General features: G+C 41.8%; 1 protein-coding gene across 2 annotated transcripts in view; it reads left to right on the top strand.

Annotated features, from left to right (window-relative positions):
• The window catches only part of RBFOX3 (RNA binding fox-1 homolog 3), a 601172-nt gene that overhangs the window by 325898 nt on the left and 248284 nt on the right, over nt 1-26990 (top strand). The gene's annotated exons all lie outside the window — the stretch shown is intronic.

The following is a 26990-nucleotide window of genomic DNA, read 5'->3' as shown; positions in this document are numbered from 1 at the left end:
TATTCCTATGTTAGCTGTGAAACCAGTAGGTAAGATTGCTTGCTTCAGTTGATATAAAAATGTATGTTGATAGTCCAGTCAATTGAACCTTGCAGCTGCTGTCCTTGAGTGGGTCACATCTTTACATTTATTGTCCTGTCTCCTGTTTCATCTTCTCTTCTTGGCTCAATGGCTTCATTTGCAGATGGTTTATTTTACTTTCTAAGGCGTGCGCGCACACGCACACACACACACACACACACACACACCCCTTAGTGTTCAATTTCAGAAATTAAAGATATAGCCGTGTTAGTCTGCATAATCAGTATACAGTATAATCAGTAACCCTTCAATTTTAGGTGTGAGCATGTGTGCTGGTGTTTCTTGGCTAGTTTTTAAACATGATCAGCTACTTCCTTCATTAGCCAGAGCTGCTAATACTGTGTCTGTGTGTTCTGTAGTCCCTTTTTAAATGCATTGTACATAATCTGATCTTCTCCCAAAGTGTACTCAAAACTTTGTGCTATTTTAGTGATATAGTTTTCTGTCATTTGTCGGCTGCTTTGGAAGGATTTGTATCCTTAAAAGTGGGGATACAAATAATTATAATATGAGAACCAGCATGGTATAGTGGTTTGAGCATTGGATTACAACTCTGGAGATCAGGGTTTGATTTCCCACTCAGCCATGGAAACCCACTGGGTGAACTTGGGAAAGTCACACACTCTCAGCCCCAGAAAAATCTGTCGTAGATTTGCCATAGGATCACCATAAGTCAGAAACAACTTGAGGATGCACAGCAACAAACAAAATATGGATAAATGTTATTACCTAATGTAAATGCTTTTCTGAATTTAGGAATGATCACGTTTGTCACATAATTTGCAGGCACAAGTGCCCTTCCATTATTCCTGAAGTCAGAGTATATGATAGCCATACCTATGAACTGTTGCAGATTTGTATTCACTGTTGGGTAGTGACTTTGACTTGCCCAAGACCCAGAGGAGTGCTAAGAATAAATCCAAGGTTTTGTAGTTTCTCATTCAATGTGTCTTTCTATTTTGACCAAAATACTTTTTCGGTTTTCCCTCTCCCATAGAATTGGCCCTACTGACTCTAAATAAGTAGGGCCAATTCTATGGGAGAGGGAAAAAAAACCCAGCTCCAATCAGAAACTGATTTTATGAACCCACATTCAAGATCTTCTGCAGAAATTTGCCCAGCCTCTGGCTGCAGAATTGCATTGGGCCACCTGAAGAGTCATAGCATATAAGAAGCATTGTATCAAAGCATATGAAAAGCTTTTTTTTTTCATATACAGTGGGTCCTTGTTATCCACTGGGGTTTGGTTCCAGGTCCCCCTGTGGATAAAAAAATCCATGGATGCTCAAGTCCCATTAAATGTAATGGAAAATGAAAATTGTGTCTCTAATAGAAAATAGAAAATCAAGGTTTGGTATTGGGATTTATCCTTTTTTTGAATATTTTCAAGCCATGGATGCTTGAATCTGTGGATAAAAAAATCTGTGAATATGGAGGGCCTACTCTACCTGCATTTATTAGCAAGAGGGTGCTAATATTAAGGGGAGGTGTTTGGTTCGTTTTTTCCTCCTGTGGTGAGGGCAGGGAGATTTAAGGGAAGAATATCATTTCTGAAATAGGATTTGTGAAGAATGGTGTGAAATAATTGCTGATATGAACAAAATGAAGTGATGCAGGAAGGAATTAATTCAAAGTCAGAAAGGGATAGAGACTGAGAAATTTTCAAAAAATAATTCATTACATAACTTATCCTCAATTGCCCATGTAATTTTTTGCCATTATTTGGTTAGTCATTACATTGCTTGTTGTGTTGTGTTGTTTGATTTCTTTTCATAAGAGAAAGACTTAAAATGAGAAAACATTTGCTCCGAGTGCCTCTAAAATGCCTTTTAGTTGTATTTTTAAAAGAATTAGAGAACACTGTTTATTAATCCTAACTGCATGAGAATTACCATTGTCCACAGTCTTTGCATTACTTTTGAAATGCAACTTCCTCACCCCACCAAGACATCTGTTGCATCATTTAAGTTTGCTGTGTAATTCCGGTTGCAGTCCTAACTTAATTCTAAATGGGTATAAAAGGAGTTCTAAGAGAACTGCTGTCATGTTCATAGTGGATTCTATGATTAGCTCTTCAAACTAACTACAATGAACAATAGTCATGTAAAGAAGTGAGTGTTATGAAAATTTACCTCCCCTTTTCTTTTGTCTAGTAATTTTTTCTCAGGTATCCCAAGAATGTCAACATCCTACTCTGTCTTCCTTTTTCACACTTTTTCTTTCTTGCTAGAAGTAAATTAAAATGTACTGTGAATCTAATGATCTGCTAATTCAAACATATTTTTAAATAAAACATTTGCTTCACATGATGCCACTCACTCCATCTCCTGAACATGGAGCAATATATCAGACTATTGCAGATGTTTTCTGGGATCCACCTCTGGATAGCAATTGCTAGAGGCATTATTATACAACCCACTGAGCAGAAAGTTGATGGCTTCCAGGTTTCCCCTCCACAGGAGCTTGACTCACCCCATTGGTGATTTAGAGCTGGAAATCTCGGCTTTGACACCAAGAGAGTTCCCCTGATAGCACAATCTCTACCAGCAGATGAAGCGACAGAAGCACCATTAACAGCAACATATGGCTGAAAACACACACATACAGCGAGGAGAGAAGGGTTGGGGTGGATGAGAGAGTAGGTAGGAAAACGAAGGCCTCAGTTACAGGAAGAGAAAACAAGAGAAAGTGGAATAATAATTAATCACACTGCCCCAACCACTGTGCCCCACCTGATGACCTGTAATTTAGGATGTTTGTACTGCTGGAGCATCACTTACATCCGGGCCTGGGCTTGGTCTTCCCTCTCATACACATGGCTATAATTATCCATATTTGACTTATGGTTTGTACAATCTATTACAGTGAGCTCTCAATATCTATGGGCTTGCCATCCACAGATTTAAACATCTACGGATAGCAAGCCCCATTGCTTTCAATGGGTGTGTGTGTCACACCCACCATTAAGGACAATGGGACTCAAGGTCCCATTTTTTCCTTATCCGCAGGGAGTGGGGTCTGGAACGGATCCCCGCAGATGTGAAGGACAGACTGTACTCTACTTGAAGGTAAGGATAATTGCTAGGGATGAAAACTGGGTGGGCCATGGACCAATCTAACATGACTTGTAGGAAAGCTCTTTATTTACCAATTTCATCTAGACTTTTCCAGACACAATTTCCATGTGCAACTGGGGAAGCTAAATCTTGTTTTTCTGCAGATGTTTTTTCTCTCCCATGAAAATCTTTCTTTTTTCTCTGATGAAAGACAAATCCACTTAGAGTGAATTTGTAGCCAGATCTAAGAGAGGAATCAGCACTTCCTTTTATAGAATCGTATAGTTGGAAGAGACCATAGAGGCCCATCCAGTCCAACCCACTGCCAAGCAGGAACAGACGATCCAAGCACTCCTGATAGATGGCCATTAAGCCTGTGCTTAAAAACCTCAAAAGAAGGAAATTCCACCACACTCTGAGGCTTTGTATCCATTGTTTCGTGTCCCAGTCTCTGGAGCAGTAGAAACAAGCTTGCTCCTTCTTCCATATACTGGGGTAGGCATCTTTTTGAGCCGGGGCCGGGTTGCTGTGCCTCAGACAACTGGGGGCCGAAGCCAAAAAATAAATAAATTTTTTAAAAAAATAATAAAATATATAAACAAACCAGGACAAATGTAGGACAAAATTTTCAAATGGATGACACTTTTTTTAAAAAAAAATGGAGGACACGCGAAAAAATTGGCTGATTTTAAAAAATGTTAATATAATGCTGTTTTGAGGCTTCTATAGACAGTTGCCCCCCTAAAGGTCCCGGCGGCAATCGGAAGCAGGACTGGTCTGGGGCCGGTCCCAGCCTCGCCGGGCCACATCCGGCCGCCGGGCCGCAGGTTGCCTACCCCTGTTCCATATGGCATTCTTTCAAATATTTAAACATAGCTATCATGTCACCCCTTAACCTTCTCTTCCCTAGGCTAAACATATCCATATCCCTAAGCCACTCTTAATAGGGCATGAATTCTAGACTTTTCACCATTTTGGTCACCCTCCTTTTTATTCCAGCTTTTATCCCTAATGACTTCAGCTCTGAGACTAGCTCTTACTCTGAACTTGTGATCTGTCTTACATTGTATGCACGTTGCTTGCAACAGCGTGCATTATGGCTTTCATGCTAAAAGGTTCCTTGTTTTCTTGGATGTGTGTGTCTGTGGCCCAATTCCTTTAAGAATTTTATGGGTATCTGAGGTTTATCAATTAGCAATAACTCTGGAAGAAACTGGGATCTGTCTTGAGTTACCAGCACCAAAATGCTAAAAAAAATAGGAGGAGGATGCTTTAATAATTCAAGCAACCATTTTTGGGGGTTCCATAGCTGTAAGAAGAAAGGATGCTGATGAGCAAATTTTATCTTGAATAAAATGTATGGTGAACAGAGACATTTGAACTCCTTTGCAAGGGTAAGTGGTGAAGTCAGCATAAAAACATCTGTGCCAATTTCTTTTGAGAAAAGGTATGGTTTTTAATATTTCTTAATACAGAGATGCTTCTAATTGCAGTGTAAAGCTGGAAAGCTAATGCTCTGGGTTTGCAAAGTGATTACAATGATTGGCATGACTGTGTGATTGAACATGGTTGCTCAATACTACAGATCCTGATACCTGATCTTTGGTTGTGCTGGCTGGGGACTTTTAAGATTTGGGTTCCAATTTTGAAGACCGTGGTATGGCACCTAGATGGATAGATTCAATTAAGGGGGTCACCAGACTGAATTTGCAGGACCTGAGCAGGGTTAGTGGATGAGAGGAGATCTTGGAGATGTTTCAGCCACAGGGTCACCATGAGTCAATTTGGGGGCAGTTAAGTACAACAAAATTCATGCCTGTAAGATCTGAAACTTAGGTTACAGTATGAAACACTCTTGGAGGGAGGAACCATTGAACATGATGGAACTGTCGGCTAACTTGGATCCCATACAAACAGGCAAAATAAAGCTGCTTTGGGTCACTTTGGAGGTATACTGTTTAAATGATGCATGTGTTGTAAGAGTCTGAAAGCTGTGGCAAGCCCACGCTCTAGTCCTAAGGACTGGAGCCCAGCTTTGGCACAGTTTCTGACCTCTTACGATGTGTGTGTCATTTAAACAGCATACCTCCAAAATGACCCAAAGCAGCTTTATTTTGGCCTGTCTGTACGGGCCCTTGATGAATGTGCAAAATACTAAGCTGCTCTCTCTATACTTTTCTTTTGATGAAATAGTCCTAAAGTTGCCCATCATAGGCTTATGTTTATTCAATAATGAGAGGGGGGGGCATAAAGCAAAATGTGTGGCAGATTCAATAGATTTTTGCATAATGAACTAGCTAGTGTCATACATGAGACTCAGGGGCTCAATGAATTGTTGGTTTCTTCTAGCATTTAACACTATGAACTGGGCCAGCTGTCTTGTAAAATCCTGAATACTGTAGTCTGCCCTGAGAAGTGTACAGATGTAAAGCAGAATAACTCAGGGACATATCTGCGTCATAATATTTTGCAGGAATGTAGTAGACTTGCAAAAGTTTTTGACTCATAGCAAAACACACACACACAAAAACATCCCTCCTGCTTTCTTCCGCCCCGCCCCTCTGATGATCAGAGCAGCAATGACTATTTTTAAACAGAGTAAGGTTGCTGGCATAGAAGGAGTTAATTTAGACTGATTTGTTGTTGTGTTTACCCTGTGGCATAAACATTCTGAAATGCATGCTGGCCTTCGTTTGCATATTGATATGTATCCTGAAGGGACTGAGTTCGGAAAGTTTTTGTGCTTTTTTAGAAATCCATCTTCCCTGCAAGGGAGGAAATTATTCATAATTAAAAAGCAATAATAACATAGAGTGAAGGAACCCAGCTGTAGCATATTCTCCCTCCCTCTTTCTCCCTCTCCGCGTGTGTGTGTGAGTGCTTGCGTGTGCATGTGTAGGGGTTGAGGGAACACGGGAGAATCTATTTTTAATAGTTTCCACAGCAACAGAAGATTTTGCTTACAGTAAATTTCATCCTGTTCAAGGAGGCCATTCCAATTCTGTATTTTGAAAAAAACACTTCTATGAAACTAAAAAGGGACAGAAAGGATATCCCCTCCTTGCTCTGTAACATCTTTTAGGGTGTTTGTTTTCTGGCGGGGTGGGGAAGTATTGCCAACAAGACAAGGGTCATCCAATACAGAAGCAGTTTCTGGGGCTTGTGAAACAGAGCTGCTAAAAGTACCTCCTGAAGCAAGGCAGCAGCTGCTGTGACATCTGCCTAGCTCTTTCTTGACTTCCTGGCTTCACTTCTATTTTTGGGATAAGATAGAACTCTAAAAAAAAAAAAAAAAAAGTGCCTTAACAGGACTGTAGGCCTAACCCTCCACCAAACACTAGCCTTAGATTCACCTTGCCCATAAACTTAATTCATGCTCTTTATTGGTAGCATGTGGACCTCCTCTCCCCTCTCTTCCTCTTCTCCTTCCAGCTCTGTTCCTCTCTACACTCCTGTGCCCTGCTGAGATTAGTGCCATATCTGCCAAATACATCAGATGCCAGTCTCTTTCTGGGGTTGTTTCACAGCTGGAGCAGCAGGTGGCTGTACCTTTGGGGAGAAAGTCAAGTAGGGGATCAGTTCCAGAAGAGCACTTCACAGCTCACTTGCCAGAGCCTTGTGCCAGTCTACCAGAACTGGTGGAATGATATTCAGAGAAATAGCCATGCTAGCCCGGAATATCAATATACAAAGGGATATTTTAGCACCTTTGAGACTAACTGTGAAGTTGTAGTTTAAGCTTTCATAGACTTGGTCTGCTTCCTCAGGTGCATGGAGGGATGGCAGTCACATGTCTTTTCTATATATCATCATCATCATCATCATCCAATCACAATATTGACATTATCCTCAGCAGCCTTGTTTCATAATTTCTTGACAGTGTCTAAGGCTTGTTCCATTAAATTAAGTTTCACCCTGGGATGGACTCTCTCCTGCTCCCTGTTGATTATGAAAAGCAGCCAAGTTTCACATGCTCTTGCTGTTTGCATTTCAGTGTAGCTGAGGTTTCCTTGTCTTGTAACCCACCCCTCACTGTGACATGAATACAAAATTAGTTTAATGGGAGAAAGTGTTCAACCGAAGCTTTGTGAGAGTAAGACAGAAATAACTTAATTATTTCTGAATTGGTTATTGGATTTGAGTTTTCAAATTGTTCCTTAAACCTCTTTTGGAAATAAACACTAGACATGGCATGGGAGTCTGAACAGCCTGACAATGAATAGAATTGCCCAGTGAATTTGTAATATAATCCTTAAAATGGCAACTTCAAATTATTTTCCAGTTTCTCAGAAACTGAAATATTTATTACTTTTAAAAACTGGAGTGGTACATAGTGGAGGCTTGTGGGACAAAACATACCTAAATAGCCTAGGCTAACAATAAAACTACACAAACACACAGAGGATAGACTTTATATACATGGATTGTACAAGAGATTAATAAAAGAATGGCATGACAGTATGCCCAGACTTGCTGCTGATATCAAAGAACAATAAAGAGTTTTTAACAAAAAAAAAAAAACCCTGAAAAACTAAACTTGATTTTAAAAAAAAATCTTCGGGAAGTTATCCTTGACCATTTTGACAGGAAAGACAACTGGAAAAGATAGCAGATTTCGCCCCCTCCCCTCCCCTCCCTCTACAATGTCAGTAGATTGGAGGTTGTAATTTTATTCATGCTTACCTTAATTGATAAATATAGCAATTATGAAGTGATACAAAGTGCCAGTTAAATGATAAAAATCAATGATAAAATGATTACAAATTGATAAAAAGAAAAGTTAATATTACATTATAAAAGGAGCGACCAGCTCCCTTGTTGTGTTATAGGCATAATGTTCCTGTGTCATACCTTTGTCATTTATTACTAGTTGCTACCAGGCTCTAGATATGCATATCTGATTCAGGGCACTAGCCCTGCCCCTGAATTTAAGTGAGATTGTGACAAAAAAAGTGAAGAAAACCTGTGACAAGCACATTATCAGATGGTCTTCTGTAGTCCTGTTCTCTGAAAAGCTAGCCTAAATACCTTAAATGCACCAGATCCTGTCTGATCTTAGAGGCAAAGCAGGGTCAGCACTGGTTAGTACTTGGATGGGAGACTGCCAGGAAATGCCAGATGCTGTAGGCTATATTTCAGAGGAGGGGACTGGTAACACCACCTCTGAGTATTCCTTGCTGAAGAAAATCCTATGAAATTCATGTGGTTGCCATAAGCTGACAGACAGCTTGAAGACACACACACATACAAATTCTGTGAAAGGATTAAATCAGGCAACAATAATAGGATCACCACAGTTTGGGGTAAATGTTGCCTCCTTTCCTGTTTTTTGGCAACATGTAGGCAGAAACACACAAGCTAACCTCCAAACCATAGGATTCCCTTGTTCCCTTGCCTCAGGGTGGAAGGACTTGGCTGTTCATCTTCCTATTTATGAATCAATAGGAGAGAACTTTTTCTCACCTGCTCTGGATAATTTTCAGTGGTGTGTAATGGCTTTGGGGAGCAGGTAATTGCAGTGATCACTTTACTCACGTTGGTGTTGAAAAGAATCAAGAATGGGACTGGAGGGGAGGAGGTTCGGGGAGGCCATTAGCTAATTAGCTGCCCTTCTGCTGAACCAAAAACATATTAACCTTTTGCACAATTGCACACTATTAAAAACTGAAGAGATTGGCTTTAATGATGAGAGAAAGAGAGCAACAAAAATGCAACTGGGACATCTATCTCCCCTCCCCTGAATCCGCTTAAGCTTGTGAAGCAAGAAATGGGTGAAAACATTGTTACAAGATATGCATTTTAAGACAAGAGCATGAACAGAGGAGCCTCTGGCTTTGTTTTGCCATTGGGTAGATAGAAAAGTAGCTCATTTACAAAGTGGTTGCAGGAAACTTTGCACACCAAAGCAGCAGCTGCAGGGAGGATAAGCAGCAGCTGGATGGTGAAAAGGCTAAGCTTAAGTATCACAGCAGGAGAAACAGAGGATCCCTATGCACCGGATTATGTTGGTTGCAGGGCCCTGTTTAAGCTCCTGCTGATCTCCACTTGTGTTCCTGCCTACATTCACTCTACATCATCCGAACTTGGTGGCAGCTGCCTCTGTCCAGTTACCTCAACTTCCCTGTTGCATCAGTGACAGGCATGTGTGACTGAGAATAGCAGCATCCCTTCCTCTATGGTCTTGCCTGTCTCTTCCCAACACAAATGTTGAAAGCTAAACTATTCTCTCTGGCTTTAAGGCTGACTAAGCAATGACATGGAGTAGCTGGGGATGAACTGTGATAGACGGCTGGAGCCTCCTAGCTGCTCATGGGTTACTGCACCTGAGCTCTACAGGTACTTTGACTTGAATTCCAGAACTGGAGAATGAGAACTGGAAAGTTCCAACCTGAGCAAAGGGGGAGCAATGGAGGATGAGAGAGGAAGAGGAGAGCCCTTATTCCCCAAAGTTGCTCTGTTGCTACAGTATGCAAGCTCATGGATGCTCAAATATATCAACATTTCTGCCCTGTGCAGAAATGAATATGATAGGCAGGAATGTGATATGATTGATTCTATGGGTAACTACCACTCCATCCAGAACCAAAGTGCAGCTACCAGTTGTACAGGATGGGGGAAGGGAGAGATTATGTATAATACTCTGAAGAATCCCTCCTGTGATACTTGTGCTCACTCTATGGTATACCAATCATATTAGGAGCCATCACTATGGGGAACTATGGGGAATTTGCACAATTGTGTGCATTAAACTACCCCTGACCCACCTTATATCTTCTACCTTTGTATAACAGCCTCTGTATGGGATGTAAGGGTGATGTGTTTTGGAAGTCTGCTTGTGCACAGACATATACAGCACAGCAGCTTCTTTTATTGCAAGTGCATTTGCCTTATTTCCATTCTTGCAGAAAAGTGCCAAGACAGGAATATAGGATTTCCCATGATAGACTTTTCTTTATAAGATATGTTGGAGAAGCAAGTTTTAAAAAGTACATAGGTGGAGCATTTTTTAAAATGCATCAGTAATGCATTTTTGCATATGTATGTATGTTTGTAGAGCTGGTGTGGTGTAATGGTTTGAATGTTGGACTACGACTCTGGAGACCAGGGTTCGATTCCTAGCTTGACCATGAAACCTACTGGGCAAGTCACATGGGCCCTTAATCACATGTTAAACTGGAAGTCTAAACCGAAGCGCTTCCATAGTCCTTCCATGGCGAGGGGGAACTGGAGTCACTTTGAATCCAAGGCAATTCACGAGATGAACTATCACACATGAAGAATGAAATGGTGGTAATTACTGGGTCAAAGCAGAGTGAGTGAACATTATATTACCACACCAGTACATAACATGCGGATTCAACTATTCAAATTGGGACCCTTGCGCATGCTCAGTCGGGCTCTGAACGCATTGTGAACCTTTGCACTTCCGGGGTGAAGAAAGTGGCCTCTTCCTGGTTCCAGTTTTACGTGACTGCTAGCCTCACATGAATGACAGCTTCCCTTTTATTTTATTCTATTTTTTACTCTATTTACTCTAGAATGTGTCCTAGGTCCTCCCTGTCAGATTTCCCTGCATCCCCCACCTGTTTCCCAAGAATGTGTCCTGATTCCCCCTGTCAGATTTCCCTACACCCCCTACCTGCTTCCTAAGAATGTAGCCTGGATTCCCTTATTCTCCATGCTCCCTAAAGTACCACCTCCCTGAATCCAATCCACTCTCCTTCCCTTTGTAACAGTTGCCTTCTCTTCAGTTGCATCTGCACTGGAGAAGTAATCCGGTTTGACTCCACTTTAACTGTCCTGGCTCAGTGCTATGGAATTCTGGGAGTTGGAGTTTGTTCCTCCCCCCAGCCTCCGATGGCCCCCTCTGTTGCTCCCATCTCTCCCCCCAGCCTCCTGTTTCATTCCCTCCATCCCTGTCATCTACATCTAAATCTACCCTTCTGAGCACCGGAACCAAATAGGGAAAAATTTCAGCGCAGCAGCATGGGAAATGTGGGACTTTGGAGGTTTGGAGGGGTGTACTGGGACAGAAGCAAAGTTGTATTCCACACCAGATCAATTTGGAGTGAAATCGAAGTGAGCTTAGAAGCAACTTTTGTGAATTCGCTTGTTACCAAAATGAGGAGTCACTTCGGATTCACTGTGGATGTGCCCCGGAAAGCAATCATCTGAGGTAATACATCACATTATCACTTGAATTTACATCGTTGGACCCACAGTGGCTTCAGATCAGAGCTGCAAAAACCTCCGTGTGATAAGGCTCATGCTCTCAGCCTCAGAGGAAAGCAATGGCAAACCTCCTCTGAACAAATCTTGCCAAGAAAATCCCATGATAGGTTTGTCTTAGAGTTGCCATAAGTCGGAAATGACTTGAAAGTACGCAACAACAACATACATGTTTGTGTGCACTAAAGGGTTCTATCAGATTTTATGTTTCATTGCAACAGTTTACACTGTTTACATTGTTAGGGTTTGTGACTGAAATTTGTCAGTAGCAACAACTGGGCTGAAGTCTCCATCTCTGGCAATTGAAAATAATGATAGGAAGATGCAAGCAGTGTCATACTTTGATGTATGATGTGTTCATATAGGAAATTTTAAATACATTTGATATGCCCAGTTACTTTCCTTAATCTTGTCAAGTCTTGTAATGTCCAGTTTCTATGCTCAGAAGAACAATTCAGCCCAGTTGTTGCAGTCAAAGTGAACTTAGAATATATTGGTCTTTTTTGGCAGAGAATCCTGCCCAGAGTCAGTGTTACAGGAACTTTTCAGTGAGCATGAACATTGAAACAGTGTGAAGTTATGATTACAATCACAGATGTAAGGGAAGAGGGAATAAACACTCTGATGACCATACATGGAAGCAAGTGGATTTAGAATTGCCAGTGGTTTGGGTTTTTGTTTTTTTGTTTTTTTTTTTAATATGGAGATGTTGTTTGGAAATAGAGAAAGGGAGGTAGCACCTCTCCTGAGGTGTCAACCATAGCTGGTTCTTTTCTAATGTCTTCTTCATTTAATAGAAAACTCCTAGTGGGACTAATGAGTTCTCCACATAAACAAATCCCTAGTTTAGTGTTGTTGTATCGGTGTTCCTTAACCAATTGAATTTTTAAGGAGGCAGTGAATTAATTCACCCAGGCTATTGGAATAAAACTGTCTGCTAGTAATGGTGTAAAACAACTAAAGTATTCCTACTACATTCTTTGAAAGCTTTTCATTTTCTTCCTTGACATTGGGAATGGAAAGAAATACAAAGGGTTAGGCCTTTTATTCTTGAAAACCTTCTATGTTTTGTTTGTCATATGGCCTATATCCTACATAGAGTTTAGAAGATGGCACTTTTAAAAACTGATTCTCAGTGACCATGCTGTGTAGGGATTGTGGGATTTGTAGTTCAGCTAACCAGTTTATCACTGTCCTGTCCCTGCCTATAGACAAAACCTAGACATCCTGCTAAGTGACACATTAGTCATCCTAGGGGGCATTCTCACTTACGATTTACAATGATTTTAAATACAGCGGTTCATTATAAAGTGACTTAAAATACAGCGAGTTTTATCCCGCTTTTCAAATCGCTTTATCTTCATCGTTCCCATTTACTTAACATTTTATTTTGATTCGCTGTAATTGTCCTGGTTTTGTTCCCATTCATGGATGAATCGGTGTATATTTAAACCGGTTCTGTTACTTTTTCTTTCACATTCACTTGCTTCGGCTGTCAATCAAAGCAACGTCATCATGACGTCACAATAATTCGGAGTATCATGCACCGATGTATCCAGTACCTGTGTTCCCACCACCTGACTCCTTCTTGTCTGTGGAGACGCAACAGAAGAGCCTCGGATGCAGATTTTCATTGGCTGCTGCCCCTCCAAAAAAATCTCTCCCCAAATCTCCAAGCCAGAACTTCCCCCAGCCTCTCTGGGGTCTTTCTTCCAAAGCAGCCAAGCAGAAGTGCTTTGGGGAGGCAGGCAGTTTTCTCTCTCCCTCAACCATCCTTCCCCATGAATAAAAAAAGTAAGAGAGGGGGAGAGAAAACTGCCTCCCCAAAGCACTTCTGCTTGGCTGCATCCGAGGCTCTTCTGTTGCGTCTCCGCAGACAAGAAGGAGCCTTATTCGTCCTCTTCTCTGTCTCCCCACATTAACTGCCATAACTCAGTGCTAGGGAATCCTGGGAATGGTAGTTTATTATGGCACCAGCACTCTCTGGCAGAGGAGGATAAATGTCTCACAAACACAACAGTTCCCATAATTCCTTAGTACTGAGCCAGGGCAGGTTAAGTAGTCTCAAACTGTATTATTTCTACAGTGGGTTTTGAACTACAGATGAGGTTTTTTTTCATACATTAAAAAAGTTGTTACTTTATAATTCATCTTAATACACACACACACACACACACACACACACAAAAATATACATTCATATGTGTATATATACATGCGTGCAAACACACACATACAAGCTGCCTTGCTGTCCCTGGGATAGATGTCTTAAAGGGATACACACACACCTCCCTGGCCCAGCCTCTCTCCTCCTCTTTGCAGCCTGGCTTATGGACGCTGTGTGAATGAGTGTGTGGTTTTGGACTGTGCAAAGGGAGAGAGAGGGCATTTTGGAAGTCCTCCTGGACAGGGGGGAGCAATGGAGGACATGCCTTGGGAAAGGAGGGCATGGAATCAGGCTGGCTTATGGACCCAGCCTCCTCCTTTCTCTCTTCGCATCTTTGTGTGTGTGTGTTTGGAAATCGGATCAAGGAGGAGAAGGCAGTGGGTTTAAGTGGCTAGAGACCTGGCATCCAAAGCCCAGGGTTGGAAAACGGATCAAGGAGGAGAAGGCAGTGGGTTGAAGTGGAATATGCAACACACACACACACATATCCAGGGTTTCCTATGTCTCCCCAGATTCCGTTTGGGAAGAAAGAAAGGAAAGGCCTATTCCCCCCCGATTGCTGTGCATCCACCCTCTCCTCCGTTACAAATGGTGTTCAATGGCTCTCCTCACACAGAGGGGAGGTTGCAATCCACCGGGGGAAGCCTTTAAGAGTCCTTTGACAGATGCAGGCGCTTGAGCGGCCGGGGCCTCAGGCACTTAAAGTGCTGAAGAGATTAAGCGCCTGTAAACCATTAAAAATTTTTAAAAATTAATAATCCTTATCTCTTATCGAAAGACCGCCGCGGACAAAGGGGTGAGGGAAGCAAAGATGGCGACGGTGACGACGGATGGGGACAGAAAGGGCAACTCCGCCAAGCCAGCCCATCGCACTCTGCTCCTCCCATCCAGTTAACCCGATTTCAGAGGCTGATCGTTCCTATTTAAATACTCCGATTCCTGTCCCGAATCAAGGGAAAACTGTAGGTTCGACCCTTCTATTTTTTTTAACCCGGTATATAAGCCCTTAACACGGATTAAATATAAACCCGGGTTAAGATTTGGATCTTAGTAGGAACAATTGCGGGGTAATCTAGAACTGTTCTAGAGTTAATTCGGTTTCTAATAGGAACGCTATACCTTGAATTCGATTTGTAACCCAGAGTTTAAGCCAGTGAGAATGCCCCCTTTGTAAAACTGACTGAGGATCCTATCTGTTCTAATGGAGGCTGCAGAAATGTAACACCACATGTGCCATGTGTGCAGAATCTCATAGAATCATAGAGTTGGAAGAGACCAAAAGACCATCCAGTCCAACCCCCTGCCATGCAGAAACTCTCAATCAAAGCATACCTGACAGATGGCCATCTAGCCTCTGTTTAAAGACCTCCAAGGAGGGAGACTCCACCACACTCTGAGGGAGTGTGTTCCACTGTCGGACAGTCCTTACTGTCAGTAAGGACTCTGTGAACTGTCCTTATTGTTGTATGCCCAGTATATACCTTTTGGCTTGATAGATAGCTGTGCAGGTGGTTTCTTTCTCTCATCCTAACTTTTGGTCTAAGGGGCTTGTTGTGAGGATTGAATTAAATTCCTCCATGTACACTGCCCTACAATGGAATTTATACTCAAGCAGAAGTTAATATTCCCCTAACCATGACATAAGGCCACCATTATCAAGATATCATAAACCAGACTAGCACTTCACCTGATTTCATGTAATGACTAAGTGCAATTGAGAAACACAAGCCTCACCAAAGTAAAAAAATCAGAAAACTGAGTTGAACACAGCATAATGACGTTAGGACTGAAACATTTTTGATTTCAGAGTATATTAAAAGCACTTAGCAGTTCAAACATTTTCATGGGCTAAGAAACCATTTGTCTACAAACTAAAAAATTCTGCTGCTTCTCCTTTCTTCTCACTGCCAAGCACTCCCACAGAACTGACCTTGATGCTCATAACTCATAGTTCCTCCCTCCACTTCTACTCCTTAACCAGTTCGAGAAAAATAAACAATCTCAATACCCAACATCATCAGCTGCATAGCATATCCCATCATCTGGTATTACAAAACATACACAGGATATACAATTAACAAGCATGGCAGGAGCTATTATTCTGACACCCAGTAGGGCAAGGAACACCCCAGTTAATTTTTCATTGGATTTTCACCAAATTTGCAAAGTAATTTGAGATGGGCTGAAGTAAAATGTAAGTTATATGGGCTATATGAAATTTACTTTGGGGGAGTCCTGTGGAGCATCCCAATTATTTTCCTTTCAAAGAGGGTACTGTACTATGGCACATAATTTGAGAGATTTCAATGAGCCAAGTTCAACAATTAAATTTTCTCAAGTTTTGCTATAACTGTATATATAGTATTTTCTATCTGTTTGTTATTCATCATGTGTAAATGGCTAGATTGATTGTCACCAGATTTGGGGGGAATGTTTGGGATGATCTGAATTAAGAAGTAGACTAGACATTATGTATAAAATTTACTTGGGGCACTTGCTCATTGTTGATGGCTGACATTCTGCATCATCAGACAGAACTATTAACAGAACTCCTTTATCATAGTTATGTCTAACAATGCCCCCCCCCCCCCAAAAAAAAGTGTTTCAGCCAGGTAGTGCCAAACTCAAGGATTTCTGAGGCACTGTAGACTAGGACACTGGGCAGTGATGCCTGTGGCACTCTCCAGATTGTCGGTACATGGAAAACAGGCAACTGGAGAGATCCTTCAAGGTCCTGCTACAACTACTTCTCTCAGTACTCCTTGTGACCTGGAATGTGCTGCAAACATCATTTCCCAGCAACCTGATCTGCAGCTCCTTGGAAACTCTTCATATGAGACCCTGCCAGGTTGAAGGTGCTAATTTGAGAGGACACATTCAGTCACTGACAATAAACATGAACCCTCAACCCTTATGGCATCCTATGTCCATTTTCCTAGGTCAAATGAGACTGGTGTGCAACATAAGAAATGTTTGAGTACCCAGAATTAGGCAGTCATCCTGCAGAGCAATTGGAACTGAGCACTCTTTAACAATGCTTAATGATTCTCTTGAGCAATGCTGGTTCCTGCAAGTAGTTTAAAAACTGCCTTTCTATCATGTAGATTCCAGGTAATGTACAACCGTGTTAATAAAATCAACAATACTAATATAAACACAGTGCCATAACATCCATAATGAGTAGATGCAAAAAAAAAAAAAAAAAAAACCAAGCAAAACTTACAGAGCAAGCAGAAGCAATATTTCCATTTAAACTACCTTGTCAATTAAGAAAAATTATTAACCTGTTCTGTCAGTGAAAAGATTGCAGTTTACTTCAGTTTGGAGTGGGGGCAGGGGCTTCACAGTTGTGGTACTACCACAGAAAAGGTTCTTTTCTTTGTAGACACAAAGCATATCTTCCTGCATGGAAAGCACTCAGCAAAGAGACCAGCTGTGGAAGATCTTAAGTCGCAGACAGGCTGGTAGAGAAAAAGGCAATACTTCAGGAATTTCAGCCCAAAACATTTTAAATCTTTAAAAGGTGAAAGGCTCAGAATGGGTGCAAGGCATTTAACAAACAGTTAGAACTCTCTCTCTCTCTCTCTCTCTCTCTCTCTGAACACACACATATATATGCATGCAGGATGCAATTAAAGGATAAAGGCTACCAGTTAGAGACCATCTAGAAATAAACTTCAAATACTGTTTTGAACAGAATGTCTTTGTATTATTCATTGAAGAAATGTCTCTTTGCCAGCCCAGGCTTCACTGAATACAACATATCTCTGCATGTTGTATTCCATGTTGCAGCTGTACAAATGTTGTTTGGAGAAAGGATTGTTGAAGCATAACTAGGATTTATTTCTCTCTTCTTCTATTAATGATTCATTTCTTTTCATTTCTTTGTAATGTCCCATCACTTCCTCCTAGAACTATTTTGGACCCTCCTGCTGAGTTAGTTTGTGCATTCCTAGTGGTGTTCCCTTTCTCTTTCTCTCAATTTCTCTCTCTCTTCCAGCCTGGGTGCTCAAAAGCAGTTACCCTTCCTACACAGCTATAAAGTTGTGCCATAATCCCCTACTGCTCCAGTACTCAAAGACTCAGAGTAATTTTGCTTGTAACACTTTCCCACCCCCTTTTGGCTAGATCAAGTGCACTATTTTATTAGTATTGTGTGGAGCATCTTGCAGCTGTGGAGGCACAGCATGTGTGTTGCTGTGTTTTTGACTGGGAAATCAACACATTTGAAGTCTTATTTTGTACATCTAGAATTGCCTCATTGCTCCAAATATTTTGAAGGCAAAGCATATGGATAAACAAGAGCTGCTGAATACTTTGGACAGCTTAGCAGGGCTCTGCATAATAAGGCTGTGGTGGAATGGGCATTCTGATATATCCATTATACCTGTGGATTATTACATTTGTATCTTTTAGAAGGGCCTCCTCTTGTTCCTGGCTGACCACTGTCCAGAACATGATGCCAGTTAGTTGGCAGCCCAAACTGTAATGGTCTTGGAATGCCTGGCATTTGTCTTTAGCACCGCCAAAGGCTCAAGGATTGGAAACATGGTCTGGGCTTCAGTGACATAGGAAAGAAAATGTGGCTTCTCGGCTTGAATGTGTATATTGTGATGCTGCACTAAACTTTGGTAAAGTCTAGTTTTCACTGTGAATGCTGTCTGTATGTAAGGGCTGGAGCTCTTGCCAAAGGGCAAGCTGCTTCTCACAGGGTCAGTTCTTGTGCCAAATCATGACCCATCATAATTCAAGGCTTGTGAACTGTGGCTTCTCAAGCTGGTTTTCACTTAATCTCCCAGAAGCTGAAGATAGCATGGGCAAAATGTAAAAGATTATGGAAGCTGTAGTTCAAACCGGTCTGGAGAGCCAGGTTTTCTATCCCTGTCCCCCCTTTTTGAGGAAGGTTTTAATAGATAGTAGACCCAGCATGACTATGACTCTGGAGACCAGGGTTTCATTCCCAGCTTGGCCAGGAAACTCAGTGGGTGCACTTGGACAAGTCACACTCTCTTAGCCTGAGGGGAAGGAAATTGCAAACCTCCTCTGAGCAAATCTTGCCAAGAAAACCACATGATAGGGTCACCATAAGTCAGAAATTACTTGAAGGCAAACAGCAACAATTTAATAGGCAGACGGTGGGTATGCAATAGACCACTCAATGGAATAAGTCTATTAAAATGACAGCTATGGCTTAGAGCAGGGGATCATTTCCCACCTGTTTGTATGTGGCCCCTAAGACTGCCTAAATGAGGGGGGGGGGAATTTATAGGTCCAATATGGGGTTCCTTTTTTTAAGAGCTGAAAAGTGTTTTTAAATGGGTCCCTCTACTTTCATTGTTAATATTGTTTCTGGATCTTTCTGTTCTATGCATGTTTTTAAAGGCCTTTAAATTAATTTTTAACAGTACTGTCTGTGTAATTTGTTAACAAAAACCTTTTGTATTACACATTGTTTTAGTTGAATTTTGTCTTAAACTTACATTGTAATCCCTGTTGAGTCCCAATCCCACCTTTCTCCCAATGTGGGACTCAGAGTGGCTTACAGTGTATGGATAGAAATATAAAATGTAAAATGATATTCATATTCATATGAATATAAACATTAAGTAAGTAAGGAGGAAAATATTGGTGGGGTGGGGTGGCTAACTAATCAGTTATTCAGATCCTTCAGTATCCTGCTGCATAACCTTCTAGTGGGAATAATAGTTAGAGTACTCTCTCCTGGAATTTGGGGAGACAGTGAAGGAATCTTCCCTTCCTTCCCCCCTAAAACAGAGTGCTCTCTGAGGGAGACCTCTAGTGGCAAGAAAACCTTTCTTTTTTTAAAAAAAAAAAGCTAGTAAAAGATCATTGTGCTTGTTGACCTAACCCTCAAAAATTTGAATAGGTTCATAACTGAACTATCAAGAATCCTAGACCCTACCTGAAGAGATCTGAAGGCTGCCAGTGATCACAACAGATTGCCCCTGTTTTATTTGTTTCAAATATATCCTATTTGTCATATAAGCACCTCAGGTGGCCTATATGGTTTTCTCCCCATTACAGTTTTATTCTCACAACAACTTGGTGAGGTAGGTTAGCCAGAGAGAGAAAGAGAGAGAAGGTCAACCAGTCAACTTCACGACATGAGTTGCGGGATTGAACCTGAGCTTGCACGACACTCTGACCTTGGGAGCATCTATGCTGTAGAAATAATGCAGTTTGCCACCATTTTAACTGTGGTAGCTGATCCTATGGAATCCTGGGATTTGTAGTTTTACAAGGTCTTTAGCCTTCTCTGCCCAACAAAATTACAAATCCCAGGATTCTGTAGGATAGAACCATAGCAGTTAAAGTGGTGTCAAACTGCATTATTTCTACAGTATAGATGCACCTCTTGACACTCTGCAAAATTATAAATACCAAAAGGAATTGTGGTGGTGAGTATAGGTATGGGTATGGGTATGGATATGGTTATGGGTATGGAGCTGGGTGGGTGAGAGAGAATAACACTTTGTCCAAAAAGAAAGAATTGTTCAACATGAGCTATTCCAAATACAAACTGATTTAGCTGTGACCTACACACAACCGTCCACTGGACTATTGTTCAGTAATAGAAATGCCCTAATAAAGTAGAAGAAAATCACCACTAGAATCTGGAAGTTGCTTTGTTTTAAAACAAAAACAAAAATCACACTGAATCAAGGGCAGATTTTGTGTATAACAGGGCAGGTAAGAATAAGCAGTACTGTACTCCTTTTTTATTTGCTGGCATGACTCCAAAATCATACTTTCTCTCTACACACTGCAAGTACAGTGGTACCTCGGGTTACGAAATTAATTCGTTCCGCGGCTAATTTCGTAACCCGAAAAACCTTCGTAACCTGAATTGCCATAGGCGCTAATGGAAAAAAAGCCGCGGCTCTGCCGCGGCTCCATTGAAAATAGCGCCGAGGTTTTTTCGTAACCCGAAAAAACCTTCGTAAGCCGAAACAATAAATCCCTATGGGATTTTTTCGTATCCCGAAAAATTCGTAAGCTGGGTAATTCATATCCAGGCACTCTTGTCCTTTCTGCCAGTTTTAGTACTGCATGATTCTGATAATCCTAGAAAAAAACTCGCCTCTTCTGTGCCATTGAGGTACAGCAATAAAGAGCAAAGGGGCCAACATTTTTCTATGGGTGGGGAATACAAGAAATGAACACGAGAAAGTCCAGAGAAGGCTAAAGAAAGACACAAGGACAATTTCAGATAAACAAGCTATATTTCAGAAGAAGGAACTGGCAAAACCACATCTGAGTATTCCTTGCATAAGCAAACCCAATAAAATTCATGGGGTCCCCATAAGTCAGCAGGCGATTTGAAAGTGAATACACAGAAAAATTTAAGCTCATCTAGAGGGAGAAAAAGACATGTAGATGCAGTTGCAAAAGTAAATGTATAAAAAAAATACAGAGATGTGAAATGCAGTTGCATTTCAGTTCTGGAAAAAAGGCAAGGTCTTAAGCATATCTACTTTGGCTATATCAACAAATCTTTATTTGAATATTTTAAGTGTTTAAAAATGATCCTTCCACTGCAGGATAAATCTGTAGGTAAATGTGTTTTCCGTGAAGATCATGGAAAGCTGTAAATGTGGCCTGGTACATACCTCTGTGAAGCGATGCCCTTGGGCCAATTCTAGGATTCAGGAGCGCGCAGCAACCACACACCCTCGAACCCTAGGACATATGGGTGCCACCATGACCGCATGGCCCCACCCACACGGGGGCGCATCCATGTGTCGCTGCACTTTGCTTATGTCACTGATGTGCCACAGTGTGCTAATGGCGCACACATGGCGTTGGGCACGTGCTCCTAAAAGAACCCAGGTTTTCTGGGTTCTTTTAGGTGTGGAGGGACACCATGCAGTTTGGCTGCTGCGGCATCCCTCAGGAGTAGAAAGGGGTGGCTCCAGACCACTCTTTCAATGCGGTCTGTATAGCCCCTGTCTTATCCTTCACACTTAATTGTTCTACCAAACTTGGAGGGTGTACTGTAAGCAGTAGATCTTTTGTCTCCATTTTGATTCCACAGTTTGCCAAATTGTAGCCACCCATACCATGGTGAGAATCTGGTTCAGAGTTCCAATTACTTACCCTTCCCCTGCTGCTTTCTCTGAAAAATCTCCTAGCTGCTGTCACAGCCTTTGGAATCAGCCCCATTTCCAGTTTTGTTGCAGAGACTAGAAGTTGTTTCAGTATAGTTTAATTGTATCAGTACAGCAATTTACACATCACCTGGACAAAAGCTAAATAAATGTGTCAGTCTTTAAGAGACTGGAGGACTTTGTGCCATGTTTAATGCAGCAGACTTTATGTTCCTGTCCCTTTGGAATCAATGCTCTTTTGATAACCCTTCTAGATTCCCCCCCCCCTAAAAATGGTAACTAGGTATCTAGTTTGTATGAGCATAGCTGATGATTTATTTTTGCTTCTCATAAGTGGAAGCTGGGGCACAAGGGAATAGCTGCAACAGCAAAGGAACTTTCCCATGCAATTGCACAACTTTCCCAGCAGATGGCACTAATAGTATATTCAGTAGTATGCTCTGTTAAAGAAGCAGGGCAGTCTCTTGTGAGTAGACCCTACTAGCAGGTTAGCCTCCTATTTTTTGTGCAGCAGCTAAAAGCTATGGGGTTGAAAAGACCAGGGAGAGGGACAGCCATTTGTCATCAGAGTTTCTACCTATCATATGTTCAAGGGAAGTAGGTATACTGGGTCTGATCACAGTTGGGACTGAGAAAGAAATATAGGCATTGAGAGTGAGGAGAACTAACTGGTTGGTGTTTCTGGGCTAAAAGCACCAACCCAGATTTTGTTTTCTTCCCCTTTAGTCCATTATAAAAATATCTGAGTTTGATCTGCTAGAAGGTACCATCACTAAGATTTATGAAGATAGGTCTTGTGTAGAAAAATACCATTTTCTTCTCTCACTGTTCTTATCTGGAAAACTAAGCTCTTGTTTATACTTACGCTATATAAATAGATAGATAGATAGATAGAGAGAGAGAGAGAGAGAGAGAGAATGATGAGTGTCTGTGTAGGATGGACCTTACTGTTTACTGAGGATGTAGTCACTGCATTTTGACACCATTTTAACTGCCATGACTTTATTCTACAGAATCCTGGGATTTGTAGTGTGATGAGGTATTCAGTCTAGTCTGTCAAAGAAGTCTGGTACTTCACCAAACTACAAATCCTGGGATTCTGTAGGATACAGTCATAGCAGTTAAAGTGGTGTCAATCTAATTCTTCAGTAGTTGTAATACCCTTTTGTTCATGTTTCTGCAAACTCCAAATGAGATTAAATTTGTGTTAATACTAATAATTCACTTTAAGAGGCATACTTTTTGCTAAGCATACCCTTCTCTCTTTCCATCACACAGTACAGGCAATCACCCTAGTTGATAAGCATTGCACTTCTGTCTCTCTCTCTCTCTCTTAACCTTTATTCGGGATCTGGGGCAAAAATGGTGACACAAAGCCACCACTCACTTATCACTGGATGTAACTTTTGTTAGCAATGGATGAGAAACTAATTCAGTTCTTATTTCAGAGTGAACTTACTGATTTTTTGATCTCTTGAGACTAAACTTGAATTGGAACAAATGTTTTACTTTCCATAGTCAGTGATGCAGAAGTGTGCAAAATGTGCACATGTGAGAAAGTGTGCTCAGAAATTCTTACTTGTTGAAAAATGTACACACAAATGTGTACTTTCATGCCATTGCCTCCTAAAAATAATTCACAGTCAGATGTTGAAACAGGATCAAAGAAATGTAAGCGAGGGGAAATGAGAACCTGAGTGAAATACAGCTTGATGTAGTTCCTTATCCCTTGTACCTTCCACCCAGGTAATAACCGTGGCCCCTGACTCTTGCTGAATGGTGCTCATGTTGGTACTGTCCACATGGCATTTTCCATTTCTGGACATAGAAGCATTGTGGGTGGTGGTGGTGGAGAGGGCTCTGAAATAGTCTTTCCCCATTTGCCACTGCGGCTGTGTGGCCAACTGCAGAGGATGCTGGGTCCACTAGAGTGTGCTGTAGTTTAGCAGAGAGCACTGGAAGCTTTTACAATAAATCAATGGTTTGCTCAAAGCTCAGCATTGGTTTTCCCCAGCAGGGAGTACGTGACAGAGCTTCTCGTTTGCGTAAATTACATGCACCCTGTTTTTAAATGTAGCTGCTGGCATGGCTGAGGGTTGTAGGCACCATTCAGAGCTTCATGGCATTGTCTGAACTGAAGATCAATAGGAATTAAAACTAATTTCCAGTGCTTTAAAACAAAAGCAGAAACAGCAGCAGTAACAACAACCCCCCCCCCCCAAAAAAAAACCCCAACAAGCAATGCTTCCTCCTGCAGGGTTTGCAGCCTGAACAAACTCTGCAGTATTGAGCTAATGCCTGAGAACCAGCAAAGGAAATTGAGTGGAAACTGACAAGGGAACAGCAATGAAACTGACTTCCTTTTCTCCCATTGGCAGCTTAGAAAGAAAGTGCAGGCGATTTCCCAGGTATTTATCGGGGTAATAGGGGCATCCTCCAGATAGCAACAGATGGTGTGTGTGGACTAGATACAAACAAGGAGAGATGCAGCAGGCCTTGCTCCAGCGATCTGCAAACTCAAGCTCTGATTCGACAGATTCTCAAAAGGAAATATTTATTCACCAACTCCTCCTATGAAAGAAAGCTATAGGAGTGCTCCTGTACACCAACCAAGGAGGTCTAAGACAGCCAGAAGTAGAGTTGAGACCTCTTTGGAGTCTAGCATATAATTTTATCTAAGCCTCTGTGAAGATGTTTGCATGCATCTGCTGAGATAGAAAATCAGAATTGTCTCTGCAGCCATGGTTTTTGACCTCAAAATGTTTAGCTGAGGGCCCAAAAAAGTTTTATGGGCCACGTCAGAAGACCTGGATGTCCAGGGGACCCTTGGTGTCTGCTGGGGTTTGGTTTCAGGAGTCCCATGGATAGCAAGATCCGTGGGGTCTGGACCCCCCCCCCTTCTGTTAAATACAATGAATGGTGTGTGCCACCTCACCACCGTGCCCATGCCCCATTATAATGGTGGCACTTAGTCTGCCCCCCCCCCTTTTCCCAAAATCCTGTCTACATCCCTGATGGGAGTGGTTATATGTGTGTGTTTGTGTGCTGGAGTAGAGTGTTGAGGATACCATGGACAGTCAAAAAGACAAACAAATGGATCTTCAAACAGATCAAACCAGAATCCTTCTTGGAAGCCAAGATGATCAAACTGAGGCTGTTGTACTTTGGCCACAACATGAGAAGGCATGACTCACTTGAAAATACAATAATGCTAGTAAAGGTGGAAGGCAGTATTAAAAAAGGAAGACTGCATGCTGGATGGCTGGACTCATTTACTAAGGTCACGGGCATGAATGCAGTGGAGGACAGGGGGGCTGGGAGGTGTCTCATCCACAAGGTTGCCATGAGTTGGGGCCAACTAGAGGATAGTTAACAGCAACAAGAATGTGTGTGTGTGTGAGAGAGAGGGGGGGTACCCAAAATCAGTCTTGGGAAGTATATGTGTTCTGTGGCCCAGACTTTCTTTCCCAACTCCTGTTCTATGGCTGTGGGCATCAGTTTTCTTCGCACAACTCACAGAACTATAGCTCTGATGCTACAAGCTTTGTACTGCTTATGTACACACAGGGGACCTTCACCTAAATGTGTGGGTGTTGGGAGGGTGATGGCACAGTCCTGAGTATTTTCTCCTCTATTGTATATGTTGACTAGTTTTGCACGGGCCTTTTATTATATCTGTATCAACATGTTGACTTTTTACTCCTTTGGGTTTAAAAAGCCCTTGACTAAGAGCTTTGTGATGAGTGTTCCTCTCTTCCCTTTTGAATCCAGCTCTGTAATGAAGTACAAGTAATTTCACCGGGCAGAGGCAAAAAGAAAATCAAAAGACTGAAGGCTGGGCCAGGAGAGGAGGGGAGGGAAGAAGAAAAGCAGAGCGGCAGAAAAAGAGCAAAAAGGGTGGGGGGGTGTTCCCTCTTAAACCCAGTGTCCTTTACCACTGTTTCTATGACTTTTTGGACTGAGCACACCTGACTGTGGTGTTTGCTAGTTGCAAAGCCCAGTCAGAGTTGTCCTTGTGTGATCCTCTGCCCATGTTTCAATTTAGGGTTTTCTACCCTATGAAATTCAAGGGATTGCCTTAAGTTGACAGGCGATTTGAAGGCACATACACATACATTATTTTAGAATCAGAATGGCATAGTGGTCTAAGTGCTGAACTAGGTCTGCTGGAGACCAGGATTCAAATTCTTCCTTGGCTGTGAACACCCACTGGATGACCTTGGGCAAGTCACACTCTCTCAACTTCAAAAGAAGGCCATGGAAACCTATCCTGTACAAATCTTGCCAAGAAAATCCCAATTATATTTTTTGCTTTAGGATCACCATAAGTCAGAAATCACTTGCAGACACACAGCAACAGCATTTCCATTTTTTTACTGCAACAAAATATGATTATCAGTGGCGTGATGCCTTTATTACCAGTTGAAGCAAAGTCCTAAGCTCTCAAGGTGATTGGATCCTCCTTCGGAGGTTGTCAAACAGGGAACACACTACAAAGATTCCTCTGATCCACAGTTACTGGTTTGCCCCCAGACATTTTGCTGCCTGAGGCAGAGAAGAGCATGCCCCCTGTGCCTGCCATTGTACTCAAGGCCAACTGAGTTGTTGTGGCATTGAGACTGAAAATCCCCCAAGCATCTCTGTCCCTCAGTGTTAGTAAAAATACAACAGCAAATCAATCTAAAAATTACCTGCCTTTCTGTGAGACCCTTACATTTGCTGCCTGAGGCAGATATTTCATAGTGCATAATGGTAGGGCCAGTGCTATGTGCTGAAAGGAGTACATGTATATGCATATGCACAAACCCTCTTGTAGGACTGATGTTACCTCTTCTTCTGCTGTTCACAAATGCACTCAGGAGCATCACTCTGTCATTTGTAAGGGCCCATCCAAAACACTGAATTCCTACTATCCTGTGTTTAGATAGAGCCCTCTTGCCTCAGTTTTTCAAGGGACAGTGAGCTGAAGAATGGCTGTGCTTTTGTCAAATGAAGTGAGACAAGGATTGCAAGAGCACATACTGATGACAGAGGGAGGAAAGTGGGCTAAATTGTGTACATAAGAGATAATAGAATCTGCAAGACTGTTTGTGGTTTGTGCCATTTCCAGACCTCCCAAGATCTTTCAAATTTACCTGAGGCAATCTTCACATTTCAAGTGCTTTTGTAATAAACTGGATGTGATCTCTCAGGACACCAGAAAAGCCAACTAATGCTTTAGTTGCAACTAGTTATACACTTGTATTGGGTACAGGAATGTGCAAGTCTGGAAGAAATTTCCTGCTATTCCTTCTTTCCTCTCTTTCTTCCTTTAAAAAAAGAAAGAGG

This window comes from Sceloporus undulatus, chromosome 2 (genome assembly GCF_019175285.1).
Source record: "Sceloporus undulatus isolate JIND9_A2432 ecotype Alabama chromosome 2, SceUnd_v1.1, whole genome shotgun sequence".
Lineage (NCBI taxonomy): Eukaryota > Metazoa > Chordata > Lepidosauria > Squamata > Phrynosomatidae > Sceloporus > Sceloporus undulatus.
Note: the sequence above shows the minus strand (reverse complement) of the source record. Positions and strands in the feature narration are given on the sequence as shown.